The 13,146-nt window shown below is 42.5% G+C and overlaps 1 protein-coding gene and 19 non-coding genes across 20 annotated transcripts in view; 19 read left to right on the plus strand and 1 right to left on the minus strand.

The window, feature by feature from the left end:
- Positions 1-13,146, minus strand: part of LOC116942134 (lipoxygenase homology domain-containing protein 1-like) — a 145,289-nt gene that overhangs the window by 33,178 nt on the left and 98,965 nt on the right. The gene's annotated exons all lie outside the window — the stretch shown is intronic.
- TRNAN-GUU (transfer RNA asparagine (anticodon GUU)) lies at positions 565-638 on the plus strand. Its single transcript has one exon. It is a non-coding gene; the product is annotated as a tRNA-Asn (tRNA).
- Positions 1,671-1,744, plus strand: TRNAN-GUU (transfer RNA asparagine (anticodon GUU)). The gene has a single exon. It is a non-coding gene; the product is annotated as a tRNA-Asn (tRNA).
- TRNAN-GUU (transfer RNA asparagine (anticodon GUU)) lies at positions 2,225-2,298 on the plus strand. Its single transcript has one exon. It is a non-coding gene; the product is annotated as a tRNA-Asn (tRNA).
- On the plus strand, positions 2,593-2,666 carry TRNAN-GUU (transfer RNA asparagine (anticodon GUU)). The gene has a single exon. It is a non-coding gene; the product is annotated as a tRNA-Asn (tRNA).
- Positions 2,961-3,034, plus strand: TRNAN-GUU (transfer RNA asparagine (anticodon GUU)). The gene has a single exon. It is a non-coding gene; the product is annotated as a tRNA-Asn (tRNA).
- On the plus strand, positions 3,698-3,771 carry TRNAN-GUU (transfer RNA asparagine (anticodon GUU)). Its single transcript has one exon. It is a non-coding gene; the product is annotated as a tRNA-Asn (tRNA).
- On the plus strand, positions 3,882-3,955 carry TRNAN-GUU (transfer RNA asparagine (anticodon GUU)). Its single transcript has one exon. It is a non-coding gene; the product is annotated as a tRNA-Asn (tRNA).
- On the plus strand, positions 4,250-4,323 carry TRNAN-GUU (transfer RNA asparagine (anticodon GUU)). Its single transcript has one exon. It is a non-coding gene; the product is annotated as a tRNA-Asn (tRNA).
- On the plus strand, positions 6,277-6,350 carry TRNAN-GUU (transfer RNA asparagine (anticodon GUU)). Its single transcript has one exon. It is a non-coding gene; the product is annotated as a tRNA-Asn (tRNA).
- TRNAN-GUU (transfer RNA asparagine (anticodon GUU)) lies at positions 7,015-7,088 on the plus strand. The gene has a single exon. It is a non-coding gene; the product is annotated as a tRNA-Asn (tRNA).
- TRNAN-GUU (transfer RNA asparagine (anticodon GUU)) lies at positions 7,753-7,826 on the plus strand. The gene has a single exon. It is a non-coding gene; the product is annotated as a tRNA-Asn (tRNA).
- Positions 8,491-8,564, plus strand: TRNAN-GUU (transfer RNA asparagine (anticodon GUU)). The gene has a single exon. It is a non-coding gene; the product is annotated as a tRNA-Asn (tRNA).
- TRNAN-GUU (transfer RNA asparagine (anticodon GUU)) lies at positions 9,229-9,302 on the plus strand. The gene has a single exon. It is a non-coding gene; the product is annotated as a tRNA-Asn (tRNA).
- On the plus strand, positions 10,333-10,406 carry TRNAN-GUU (transfer RNA asparagine (anticodon GUU)). Its single transcript has one exon. It is a non-coding gene; the product is annotated as a tRNA-Asn (tRNA).
- TRNAN-GUU (transfer RNA asparagine (anticodon GUU)) lies at positions 10,887-10,960 on the plus strand. Its single transcript has one exon. It is a non-coding gene; the product is annotated as a tRNA-Asn (tRNA).
- Positions 11,071-11,144, plus strand: TRNAN-GUU (transfer RNA asparagine (anticodon GUU)). Its single transcript has one exon. It is a non-coding gene; the product is annotated as a tRNA-Asn (tRNA).
- Positions 11,809-11,882, plus strand: TRNAN-GUU (transfer RNA asparagine (anticodon GUU)). The gene has a single exon. It is a non-coding gene; the product is annotated as a tRNA-Asn (tRNA).
- Positions 12,177-12,250, plus strand: TRNAN-GUU (transfer RNA asparagine (anticodon GUU)). Its single transcript has one exon. It is a non-coding gene; the product is annotated as a tRNA-Asn (tRNA).
- TRNAN-GUU (transfer RNA asparagine (anticodon GUU)) lies at positions 12,913-12,986 on the plus strand. Its single transcript has one exon. It is a non-coding gene; the product is annotated as a tRNA-Asn (tRNA).

Genomic DNA, 13,146 nt, shown 5'->3' on the forward strand with positions numbered 1-13,146 from the left:
GAATAGACTTACTGCAACCAAAAAACACTCAGAAACTTCATCCCTGGGTGGGCTTGAACCACCACCCTTTCGGTTAACAGCCGAACACGCTAACCAATTGCGCCACAGACACAGCTACAAGGAACTGCTTGCTGTTCTATGTTTAACGAATTTCATAAATTCGTTAAACATGGAACAGCAAATGATCCCGTGTAGCTGGCTCTGTGGCGCAATTGGTTAGCGCGTTTGGCTGTTAACCGGAAGGATGGTGGTTCAAGCCCTCCCAGGGACGAGGTTTCAGGTGTTTTTTGCATGCAGAAAGTCTATTCTCGATTCGTTTTTACCACAGCGAATGTCATTAATTCGTTAAACATGGAACAGCACGTTGCTTCTTGCAGCTGTCTCTGTGGCGCAATGGGTTAGTGCATTTGGCTGGTAATCAAATGGTTGTTGGTTCAAGTCCACGCAGTGATGCGTTTTTGGAGAATTTTTTGCTTGCAAAATGTCTGTTCTAGATTTGTTTTTTTAAGACAGCGAATTTCATAAATTCGTTAAACATGGAACAGCAAGTGATCCCATGTAGCTGTCTCTGTGGCGCAATTGGTTAGCGCGTTCGGCTGTTAACCGGAAGGTTGGTGGTTCAAGCCCACCCAGGGACGAGGTTTCAGAGTGTTTTTTGCATACAGAAAGTCTATTCTCGATTTGTTTTGTAAGACTACGAAATTCATAAATTCCTTAAACATGGAACAGCAACTGGTCCCTTGCAGCTGTCTCTGTGGCGCAATTGGTTAGTGTGTTTGGCTGGGTACTAAACGGTTGGTGGTTCAAGCCCACCCAGAATTGTGGTTTTGGAGAGTTTTTTTCTTGCAGAATGTCTGTTCTAGATTTGTTTTTTAAGACAGCGAATTTCATAAATTCCTTAAACATGGAACAGCAAGTGGTCCCTTGTAGCTGTCTCTGTGGCACAATTGGTTAGTGTGTTTGGCTGGTCACTAAACGGTTGGTGGTTCAAGCCCACCCAGAATTGTGGTTTTGGAGAGTTTTTTTCTTGCAGAATGTCTGTTCTAGATTTGTTTTTTAAGACTACGAAATTCATAAATTCCTAAAACATGGAACAGCAAGTGGTTGCATGTAGCTATCTCTGTGGCGCAATGGGTTAGTGCGTTTGGCTGGTAACCAAATGGTTGTTGGTTCAAGTCCACGCAGTGATGTGTCTTTGGATAATTTTTTGCTTGCAAAATGTCTGTTCTAGATTTGTTTTTTTAAGACAGCGAATTTCATAAATTCGTTAAACATGGAAAAGCAAGTGGTCCCTTGTAGCTGTCTCTGTGGCGCAATTGGTTAGTGTGTTTGGCTGGTCACTAAACGGTTGGTGGATCAAGCCAACCCAGAATTGTGGTTTTGGAGAGTTTTTTTCTTGCAGAATGTCTGTTCTAGATTTGTTTTTTAAGACTACGAAATTCATAAATTCCTAAAACATGGAACAGCAAGTGGTTGCTTGTAGCTGTCTCTGTGGCGCAATGGGTTAGTGTGTTTGGCTGGTAACCAAATGGTTGTTGGTTCAAGTCCACGCAGTGATGTGTCTTCGGACAATTTTTTGCTTGCAAAATGTCTGTTCTAGATTTGTTTTTTTAAGACAGCGAATTTCATAAATTCGTTAAACATGGAACAGCAAGTGATCCCGTGTAGCTGTCTCTGTGGCGCAATTGGTTAGCGCGTTCGGCTGTTAACCGGAAGGTTGGTGGTTCAAGCCCACCCAGGGACGAGGTTTCAGAGTGTTTTTTGCATGCAGAAAGTCTATTCTCGATTCGTTTTTACCACAGCGAATGTCACTAATTCCTTAAACATGGAACAGCACGTTGCTTCTTGCATCTGTCTCTGTGGCGCAATGGGTTAGTGCGTTTGGCTGGTAACCAAATGGTTGTTGGTTCAAGTCCACGCAGTGATGTGTTTTTGGAGAATTTTTTGCTTGCAAAATGTCTGTTCTAGATTTGTTTTTTTTAAGACAGCGAATTTCATAAATTCGTTAAACATGGAACAGCAAGTCATCCCGTGTAGCTGTCTCTGTGGCGCAATTGGTTAGTGCGTTCGTCTGTTAACCGGAAGGTTGGTGGTTCAAGTCCACGCAGTGATGTGTTTTTGGAGAATTTTTTGCTTGCAAAATGTCTGTTCTAGATTTGTTTTTTTAAGACAGCGAATTTCATAAATTCGTTAAACATGGAACAGCAAGTGATCCCGTGTAGCTGTCTCTGTGGCGCAATTGGTTAGCGCGTTCGGCTGTTAACCGGAAGGTTGGTGGTTCAAGCCCACCCAGGGACGAGGTTTCAGAGTGTTTTTTGCATGCAGAAAGTATATTCTCGATTTGTTTTTTAAGACTACGAAATTCATAAATTCCTTAAACATGGAACAGCAAGTGATCCCGTGTAGCTGTCTCTTTGGCGCAATTGGTTAGCGCGTTTTGCTGTTAACCGGAAGGTTGGTGGTTCAAGCCCACCCAGGGACGAGGTTTCAGAGTGTTTTTTGCATGCAGAAAGTCTATTCTCGATTTGTTTTTTAAGACTACGAAATTCATAAATTCCTTAAACATGGAACAGCAAGTGATCCCGTGTAGCTGTCTCTGTGGCGCAATTGGTTAGCGCGTTCGGCTGTTAACCGGAAGGTTGGTGGTTCAAGCCCACCCAGGGACGAGGTTTCAGAGTGTTTTTTGCATGCAGAAAGTCTATTCTCGATTTGTTTTTTAAGACTACGAAATTCATAAATTCCTTAAACATGGAACAGCAAGTGATCCCGTGTAGCTGTCTCTTTGGCGCAATTGGTTAGCGCGTTTTGCTGTTAACCGGAAGGTTGGTGGTTCAAGCCCACCCAGGGACGAGGTTTCAGAGTGTTTTTTGCATGCAGAAAGTCTATTCTCGATTTGTTTTTTAAGACTACGAAATTCATAAATTCCTTAAACATGGAACAGCAAGTGATCCCGTGTAGCTGTCTCTGTGGCGCAATTGGTTAGTGCGTTCGGCTGTTAACCGGAAGGTTGGTGGTTCAAGCCCACCCAGGGACGAGGTTTCAGAGTGTTTTTTGCATGCAGAAAGTCTATTCTCGATTTGTTTTTTAAGACTACGAAATTCATAAATTCCTTGAACAGGGAACAGCAAGTGGTCCTTTGTAGCTGTCTCTGTGGCGCAATTGGTTAGTGTGTTTGGCTGGTCACTAAACGGTTGGTGGTTCAAGCCCACCCAGAATTGTGGTTTTGGAGAGTTTTTTTCTTGCAGAATGTCTGTTCTAGATTTGTTTTTTAAGACTACGAAATTCATAAATTCCTAAAACATGGAACAGCAACTGGTCCCTTGCAGCTGTCTCTGTGGCGCAATGGGTTAGTGCGTTTGGCTGGTAACCAAATGGTTGTTGGTTCAAGTCCACGCAGTGATGTGTTTTGGAGAATTTTTTGCTTGCAAAATGTCTGTTCTAGATTTGTTTTTTTAAGACAGCGAATTTCATAAATTCGTTAAAAATGGAACAGCAAGTCATCCCGTGTAGCTGTCTCTGTGGCGCAATTGGTTAGCGCGTTCGGCTGTTAACCGGAAGGTTGGTGGTTCAAGTCCACGCAGTGATGTGTTTTTGGAGAATTTTTTGCTTGCAAAATGTCTGTTCTAGATTTGTTTTTTTAAGACAGCGAATTTCATAAATTCGTTAAACATGGAACAGCAAGTGATCCCGTGTAGCTGTCTCTGTGGCGCAATTGGTTAGCGCGTTCGGCTGTTAACCGGAAGGTTGGTGGTTCAAGCCCACCCAGGGACGAGGTTTCAGAGTGTTTTTTGCATGCAGAAAGTCTATTCTCGATTTGTTTTTTAAGACTACGAAATTCATAAATTCCTTAAACATGGAACAGCAAGTGATCCCGTGTAGCTGTCTCTGTGGCGCAATTGGTTAGCGCGTTCGGCTGTTAACCGGAAGGTTGGTGGTTCAAGCCCACCCAGGGACGAGGTTTCAGAGTGTTTTTTGCATGCAGAAAGTCTATTCTCGATTTGTTTTTTAAGACTACGAAATTCATAAATTCCTTAAACATGGAACAGCAAGTGATCCCGTGTAGCTGTCTCTTTGGCGCAATTGGTTAGCGCGTTTTGCTGTTAACCGGAAGGTTGGTGGTTCAAGCCCACCCAGGGACGAGGTTTCAGAGTGTTTTTTGCATGCAGAAAGTCTATTCTCGATTTGTTTTTTAAGACTACGAAATTCATAAATTCCTTAAACATGGAACAGCAAGTGATCCCGTGTAGCTGTCTCTGTGGCGCAATTGGTTAGCGCGTTCGGCTGTTAACCGGAAGGTTGGTGGTTCAAGCCCACCCAGGGACGAGGTTTCAGAGTGTTTTTTGCATGCAGAAAGTCTATTCTCGATTTGTTTTTTAAGACTACGAAATTCATAAATTCCTTGAACAGGGAACAGCAAGTGGTCCTTTGTAGCTGTCTCTGTGGCGCAATTGGTTAGTGTGTTTGGCTGGTCACTAAACGGTTGGTGGTTCAAGCCCACCCAGAATTGTGGTTTTGGAGAGTTTTTTTCTTGCAGAATGTCTGTTCTAGATTTGTTTTTTAAGACTACGAAATTCATAAATTCCTAAAACATGGAACAGCAAGTGGTTGCTTGTAGCTATCTCTGTGGCGCAATGGGTTAGTGCGTTTGGCTGGTAACCAAATGGTTGTTGGTTCGAGTCCACGCAGTGATGTGTTTTTGGATAATTTTTTGCTTGCAAAATGTCTGTTCTAGATTTGTTTTTTTAAGACAGCGAATTTCATAAATTCGTTAAACATGGAACAGCAAGTCATCCTGTGTAGCTGTCTCTGTGGCGCAATTGGTTAGCGCGTTCGGCTGTTAACCGGAAGGTTGGTGGTTCAAGCCCACCAAGGGACGAGGTTTCAGAGTGTTTTTTGCATGCAGAAAGTCTATTCTCGATTTGTTTTTTTAAGACTACGAAATTCATAAATTCCTTAAACATGGAACAGCAAGTGATCCCGTGTAGCTGTCTCTGTGGCACAATTGGTTAGCGCGCTCGGCTGTTAACTGGAAGGTTGGTGGTTCAAGCCCACCAAGGGACGAGGTTTCAGAGTGTTTTTTGCATGCAGAAAGTCTATTCTCGATTTGTTTTTTAAGACTACGAAATTCATAAATTCCTTGAACATGGAACAGCAAGTGATCCCGTGTAGCTGTCTCTGTGGCGCAATTGGTTAGCGCGTTCGGCTGTTAACCGGAAGGTTGGTGGTTCAAGCCCACCCAGAATTGTGGTTTTGGAGAGTTTTTTTCTTGCAGAATGTCTGTTCTAGATTTGTTTTTTAAGACTACGAAATTCATAAATTCCTAAAACATGGAACAGCAAGTGGTTGCTTGTAGCTATCTCTGTGGCGCAATGGGTTAGTGCGTTTGGCTGGTAACCAAATGGTTGTTGGTTTAAGTCCACGCAGTGATGTGTTTTGGAGAATTTTGTGCTTGCAAAATGTCTGTTCAAGATTTGTTTTTTTAAGACAGCGAATTTCATAAATTCGTTAAACATGGAAAAGCAAGTGGTCCCTTGTAGCTGTCTCTGTGGCGCAATTGGTTAGTGTGTTTGGCTGGTCACTAAACGGTTGGTGGATCAAGCCCACCCAGAATTGTGGTTTTGGAGAGTTTTTTTCTTGCAGAATGTCTGTTCTAGATTTGTTTTTTAAGACTACGAAATTCATAAATTCCTAAAACATGGAACAGCAAGTGGTTGCTTGTAGCTATCTCTGTGGCGCAATGGGTTAGTGCGTTTGGCTGGTAACCAAATGGTTGTTGGTTCAAGTCCACGCAGTGATGTGTTTTGGAGAATTTTGTGCTTGCAAAATGTCTGTTCAAGATTTGTTTTTTTAAGACAGCGAATTTCATAAATTCGTTAAACATGGAAAAGCAAGTGGTCCCTTGTAGCTGTCTCTGTGGCGCAATTGGTTAGTGTGTTTGGCTGGTCACTAAACGGTTGGTGGATCAAGCCCACACAGAATTGTGGTTTTGGAGAGTTTTTTTCTTGCAGAATGTCTGTTCTAGATTAGTTTTTTAAGACTACGAAATTCATAAATTCCTAAAACATGGAACAGCAAGTGGTTGCTTGTAGCTGTCTCTGTGGCACAATTGGTTAGTGCGTTTGGCTGGTAACCAAATGGTTGTTGGTTCAAGTCCATGCAGTGATGTGTTTTTGGAGAATTTTTTGCTTGCAAAATGTCTGTTCTAGATTTGTTTTTTTAAGACAGCGAATTTCATAAATTCGTTGAACATGGAACAGCAAGTGATCCCGTGAAGCTGTCTCTGTGGCGCAATTGGTTAGCGCGTTCGGCTGTTAACCGGAAGGGTGGTGGTTCAAGCCCACCCAGGGACGAGGTTTCAGAGTGTTTTTTGCATGCAGAAAGTCTATTCTCGATTTGTTTTTTAAGACAGCGAATTTCATAAATTCCTTGAACATGGAACAGCAAGTGGTCCCTTGTAGCTGTCTCTGTGGCGCAATTGGTTAGTGTGTTTGGCTGGTCACTAAACGGTTGGTGGTTCAAGCCCACCCAGAATTGTGGTTTTGGAGAGTTTTTTTCTTGCAGAATGTCTGTTCTAGATTTGTTTTTTAAGACAGCGAATTTCATAAATTCCTTAAACATGGAACAGCAAGTGGTCCCTTGTAGCTGTCTCTGTGGCGCAATTGGTTAGTGTGTTTGGCTGGTTACTAAACGGTTGGTGGTTCAAGCCCACCCAGAATTGTGGTTTTGGAGAGTTTTTTTCTTGCAGAATGTCTGTTCTAGATTTGTTTTTAAGACTACGAAATTCATAAATTCCTAAAACATGGAACAGCAAGTGGTTGCTTGTAGCTATCTCTGTGGCGCGATGGGTTAGTGCGTTTGGCTAGTAACCAAATGGTTGTTGGTTCAAGTCCATGCAGTGATGTGTTTTTGGAGAATTTTTTTGCTTGCCAAATGTCTGTTCTAGATTTGTTTTTTTTAAGACAGCGAATTTCATAAATTCGTTAAACATGGAACAGCAAGTGATCCCGTGTAGCTGTCTCTGTGGCGCAATTGGTTAGCGCGTTTGGCTGTTAACCAGAAGGTTGGTGGTTCAAGCCCACCCAGGGACGAGGTTTCAGAGTGTTTTTTGCATGCAGAAAGTCTATTCTCGATTTGTTTTTTAAGACTACGAAATTCATAAATTCCTTAAACACGGAACAGCACGTTGCTTCTTGCATCTGTCTTTGTGGCGCAATGGGTTAGTGCGTTTGGCTGGTAACCAAATGGTTGTTGGTTCAAGTCCACGCAGTGATGTGTTTTTGGAGAATTTTTTGCTTGCAAAATGTCTGTTCTAGATTTGTTTTTTTAAGACAGCGAATTTCATAAATTCGTTAAACATGGGACAGCAAGTCATCCCGTGCAGCTGTCTCTGTGGCGCAATTGGTTAGTGCGTTCGTCTGTTAACCGGAAGGTTGGTGGTTCAAGTCCACGCAGTGATGTGGTTTTGGAGAATTTTTTGCTTGCAAAATGTCTGTTCTAGATTTGTTTTTTTAAGACAGCGAATTTCATAAATTCGTTAAACATGGAACAGCAAGTGATCCCGTGTAGCTGTCTCTGTGGCACAATTGGTTAGCGCGTTTGGCTGTTAACCGGAAGGTTGGTGGTTCAAGCCCACCCAGGGACGAGGTTTCAGAGTGTTTTTTGCATGCAGAAAGTCTATTCTCGATTTGTTTTTTAAGACTACGAAATTCATAAATTCCTTAAACATGGAACAGCAAGTGATCCCGTGTAGCTGTCTCTGTGGCGCAATTGGTTAGCGCGTTCGGCTGTTAACCGGAAGGTTGGTGGTTCAAGCCCACCCAGGGACGAGGTTTCAGAGTGTTTTTTGCATGCAGAAAGTCTATTCTCGATTTGTTTTTTAAGAATACGAAATTCATAAATTCCTTGAACATGGAACAGCAAGTGGGCCCTTGTAGCTGTCTCTGTGGCGCAATTGGTTAGTGTGTTTGGCTGGTCACTAAACGGTTGGTGGTTCAAGCCCACCCAGAATTGTGGTTTTGGAGAGTTTTTTTCTTGCAGAATGTCTGTTCTAGATTTGTTTTTAAAGACAGCGAATTTCATAAATTCGTTAAACATGGAACAGCAAGTGGTCCCTTGTAGCTGTCTCTGTGGCGCAATTGGTTAGTGTGTTTGGCTGGTCACTAAACGGTTGGTGGTTCAAGCCCACCCAGAATTGTGGTTTTGGAGAGTTTTTTTCCTGCAGAATGTCTGTTCTAGATTTGTTTTTTAAGATTACGAAATTCATGAATTCCTAAAACATGGAACAGCAAGTGGTTGCTTGTAGCTATCTCTGTGGCGTGATGGGTTAGTGCGTTTGGCTGGTAACCAAATGGTTGTTGGTTCAAGTCCACGCAGTGATGTGTTTTTGGAGAATTTTTTTGCTTGCAAAATGTCTGTTCTAGATTTGTTTTTTTAAGACACCGAATTTCATAAATTCGTTAAACATGGAACAGCAAGTGATCCCGTGTAGCTGTCTCTGTGGCGCAATTGGTTAGCGCGTTCGGCTGTTAACCGGAAGGTTGGTGGTTCAAGCCCACCCAGGGACGAGGTTTCAGAGTGTTTTTTGCATGCAGAAAGTCTATTCTCGATTTGTTTTTTAAGACTACGAAATTCATAAATTCCTTGAACATGGAACAGCAAGTGGTCCCTTGTAGCTGTCTCTGTGGCGCAATTGGTTAGTGTGTTTGGCTGGTCACTAAACGGTTGGTGGTTCAAGCCCACCCAGAATTGTGGTTTTGGAGAGTTTTTTTCTTGCAGAATGTCTGTTCTAGATTTGTTTTTTAAGACAGCGAATTTCATAAATTCCTTAAACATGGAACAGCAAGTGGTCCCTTGTAGCTGTCTCTGTGGCGCAATTGGTTAGTGTGTTTGGCTGGTCACTAAACGGTTGGTGGTTCAAGCCCACCCAGAATTGTGGTTTTGGAGAGTTTTTTCCTGCAGAATGTCTGTTCTAGATTTGTTTTTTAAGATTACGAAATTCATGAATTCCTAAAACCTGGAACAGCAAGTGGTTGCTTGTAGCTATCTCTGTGGCGCGATGGGTTAGTGCGTTTGGCTGGTAACCAAATGGTTGTTGGTTCAAGTCCACGCAGTGATGTGTTTTTGGAGAATTTTTTTGCTTGCAAAATGTCTGTTCTAGATTTGTTTTTTTTAAGACAGCGAATTTCATAAATTCGTTAAACATGGAACAGCAAGTGATCCCGTGTAGCTGTCTCTGTGGCGCAATTGGTTAGCGCGTTTGGCTGTTAACCAGAAGGTTGGTGGTTCAAGCCCACCCAGGGACGAGGTTTCAGAGTGTTTTTTGCATGCAGAAAGTCTATTCTCGATTCGTTTTTACCACAGCGAATGTCATTAATTCCTTAAACATGGAACAGCACGTTGCTTCTTGCAGCTGTCTCTGTGGCGCAATGGGTTAGTGCGTTTGGCTGGTAACCAAATGGTTGTTGGTTCAAGTCCACGCAGTGATGTGTTTTGGAGAATTTTGTGCTTGCAAAATGTCTGTTCAAGATTTGTTTTTTTAAGACAGCGAATTTCATAAATTCGTTAAACATGGAAAAGCAAGTGGTCCCTTGTAGCTGTCTCTGTGGCGCAATTGGTTAGTGTGTTTGGCTGGTCACTAAACGGTTGGTGGATCAAGCCCACCCAGAATTGTGGTTTTGGAGAGTTTTTTTCTTGCAGAATGTCTGTTCTAGATTTGTTTTTTAAGACTACGAAATTCATAAATTCCTAAAACATGGAACAGCAAGTGGTTGCTTGTAGCTATCTCTGTGGCGCAATGGGTTAGTGCGTTTGGCTGGTAACCAAATGGTTGTTGGTTCAAGTCCACGCAGTGATGTGTTTTGGAGAATTTTGTGCTTGCAAAATGTCTGTTCAAGATTTGTTTTTTTAAGACAGCGAATTTCATAAATTCGTTAAACATGGAAAAGCAAGTGGTCCCTTGTAGCTGTCTCTGTGGCGCAATTGGTTAGTGTGTTTGGCTGGTCACTAAACGGTTGGTGGATCAAGCCCACACAAAATTGTGGTTTTGGAGAGTTTTTTTCTTGCAGAATGTCTGTTCTAGATTAGTTTTTTAAGACTACGAAATTCATAAATTCCTAAAACATGTAACAGCAAGTGGTTGCTTGTAGCTGTCTCTGTGGCGCAATGGGTTAGTGCGTTTGGCTGGTAACCAAATGGTTGTTGGTTCAAGTCCACGCAGTGATGTGTCTTTGGACAATTTTTCGCTTGCAAAATGTCTGTTCTAGATTTGTTTTTTTAAGACAGCGAATTTCATAAATTCGTTAAACATGGAACAGCAAGTGATCCCGTGTAGCTGTCTCTGTGGCGCAATTGGTTAGCGCGTTCGGCTGTTAACTGGAAGGTTGGTGGTTCAAGCCCACCCAGGGACGAGGTTTCAGAGTGTTTTTTGCATGCAGAAAGTCTATTCTCGATTTGTTTTTTAAGACTACGAAATTCATAAATTCCTTAAACATGGAACAGCACGTTGCTTCTTGCATCTGTCTCTGTGGCGCAATGGGTTAGTGCGTTTGGCTGGTAACCAAATGGTTGTTGGTTCAAGTCCACGCAGTGATGTGTTTTTGGAGAATTTTTTGCTTGCAAAATGTCTGTTCTAGATTTGTTTTTTTAAGACAGCGAATTTCATAAATTCGTTAAACATGGAACAGCAAGTCATCCCGTGCAGCTGTCTCTGTGGCGCAATTGGTTAGTGCGTTCGTCTGTTAACCGGAAGGTTGGTGGTTCAAGTCCACGCAGTGATGTGGTTTTGGAGAATTTTTTGCTTGCAAAATGTCTGTTCTAGATTTGTTTTTTTAAGACAGCGAATTTCATAAATTCGTTAAACATGGAACAGCAAGTGATCCCGTGCAGCTGTCTCTGTGGCGCAATTGGTTAGCGCGTTTGGCTGTTAACCGGAAGGTTGGTGGTTCAAGCCCACCCAGGGACGAGGTTTCAGAGTGTTTTTTGCATGCAGAAAGTCTATTCTCGATTTGTTTTTTAAGACTACGAAATTCATAAATTCCTTAAACATGGAACAGCAAGTGATCCCGTGTAGCTGTCTCTGTGGCGCAATTGGTTAGCGCGTTCGGCTGTTAACCGGAAGGTTGGTGGTTCAAGCCCACCCAGGGACGAGGTTTCAGAGTGTTTTTTGCATGCAGAAAGTCTATTCTCGATTTGTTTTTTAAGAATACGAAATTCATAAATTCCTTGAACATGGAACAGCAAGTGGGCCCTTGTAGCTGTCTCTGTGGCACAATTGGTTAGTGTGTTTGGCTGGTCACTAAACGGTTGGTGGTTCAAGCCCACCCAGAATTGTGGTTTTGGAGAGTTTTTTTCTTGCAGAATGTCTGTTCTAGATTTGTTTTTTAAGACAGCGAATTTCATAAATTCCTTAAACATGGAACAGCAAGTGGTCCCTTGTAGCTGTCTCTGTGGTGCAATTGGTTAGTGTGTTTGGCTGGTCACTAAACGGTTGGTGGTTCAAGCCCACCCAGAATTGTGGTTTTGGAGAGTTTTTTTCCTGCAGAATGTCTGTTCTAGATTTGTTTTTTAAGATTACGAAATTCATGAATTCCTAAAACATGGAACAGCAAGTGGTTGCTTGTAGCTATCTCTGTGGCGTGATGGGTTAGTGCGTTTGGCTGGTAACCAAATGGTTGTTGGTTCAAGTCCACGCAGTGATGTGTTTTTGGAGAATTTTTTTGCTTGCAAAATGTCTGTTCTAGATTTGTTTTTTTAAGACACCGAATTTCATAAATTCGTTAAACATGGAACAGCAAGTGATCCCGTGTAGCTGTCTCTGTGGCGCAATTGGTTAGCGCGTTCGGCTGTTAACCGGAAGGTTGGTGGTTCAAGCCCACCCAGGGACGAGGTTTCAGAGTGTTTTTTGCATGCAGAAAGTCTATTCTCGATTTGTTTTTTAAGACTACGAAATTCATAAATTCCTTGAACATGGAACAGCAAGTGGTCCCTTGTAGCTGTCTCTGTGGCGCAATTGGTTAGTGTGTTTGGCTGGTCACTAAACGGTTGGTGGTTCAAGCCCACCCAGAATTGTGGTTTTGGATAGTTTTTTTCTTGCAGAATGTCTGTTCTAGATTTGTTTTTTAAGACAGCGAATTTCATAAATTCGTTAAACATGGAACAGCAAGTGATCCCGTGTAGCTGTCTCTGTGGCGCAATTGGTTAGCGCGTTTGGCTGTTAACCAGAAGGTTGGTGGTTCAAGCCCACCCAGGGACGAGGTTTCAGAGTGTTTTTTGCATGCAGAAAGTCTATTCTCGATTCGTTTTTACCACAGCGAATGTCATTAATTCCTTAAACATGGAACAGCACGTTGCTTCTTGCAGCTGTCTCTGTGGCGCAATGGGTTAGTGCGTTTGGCTAGTAACCAAATGGTTGTTGGTTCAAGTCCACGCAGTGATGTGTTTTGGAGAATTTTGTGCTTGCAAAATGTCTGTTCAAGATTTGTTTTTTTAAGACAGCGAATTTCATAAATTCGTTAAACATGGAAAAGCAAGTGGTCCCTTGTAGCTGTCTCTGTGGCGCAATTGGTTAGTGTGTTTGGCTGGTCACTAAACGGTTGGTGGATCAAGCCCACCCAGAATTGTGGTTTTGGAGAGTTTTTTTCTTGCAGAATGTCTGTTCTAGATTAGTTTTTTAAGACTACGAAATTCATAAATTCCTAAAACATGGAACAGCAAGTGGTTGCTTGTAGCTGTCTCTGTGGCGCAATGGGTTAGTGCGTTTGGCTGGTAACCAAATGGTTGTTGGTTCAAGTCCACGCAGTGATGTGTCTTCGGACAATTTTTCGCTTGCAAAATGTCTGTTCTAGATTTGTTTTTTTAAGACAGCGAATTTCATAAATTCGTTAAACATGGAACAGCAAGTGATCCCGTGTAGCTGTCTCTGTGGCGCAATTGGTTAGCGCGTTCGGCTGTTAACTGGGAGGTTGGTGGTTCAAGCCCACCCAGGGACGAGGTTTCAGAGTGTTTTTTGCATGCAGAAAGTCTATTCTCGATTTGTTTTTTAAGACTACGAAATTCATAAATTCCTTGAACATGGAACAGCAAGTGGTCCCTTGTAGCTGTCTCTGTGGCGCAATTGGTTAGTGTGTTTGGCTGGTCACTAAACGGTTG

Source organism: Petromyzon marinus, chromosome 13 (genome assembly GCF_048934315.1).
Source record: "Petromyzon marinus isolate PM22_M1 ecotype Great Lakes invasive population chromosome 13, UKy_Petmar_22M1.pri1.0, whole genome shotgun sequence".
Classification (NCBI taxonomy): domain Eukaryota; kingdom Metazoa; phylum Chordata; class Hyperoartia; order Petromyzontiformes; family Petromyzontidae; genus Petromyzon; species Petromyzon marinus.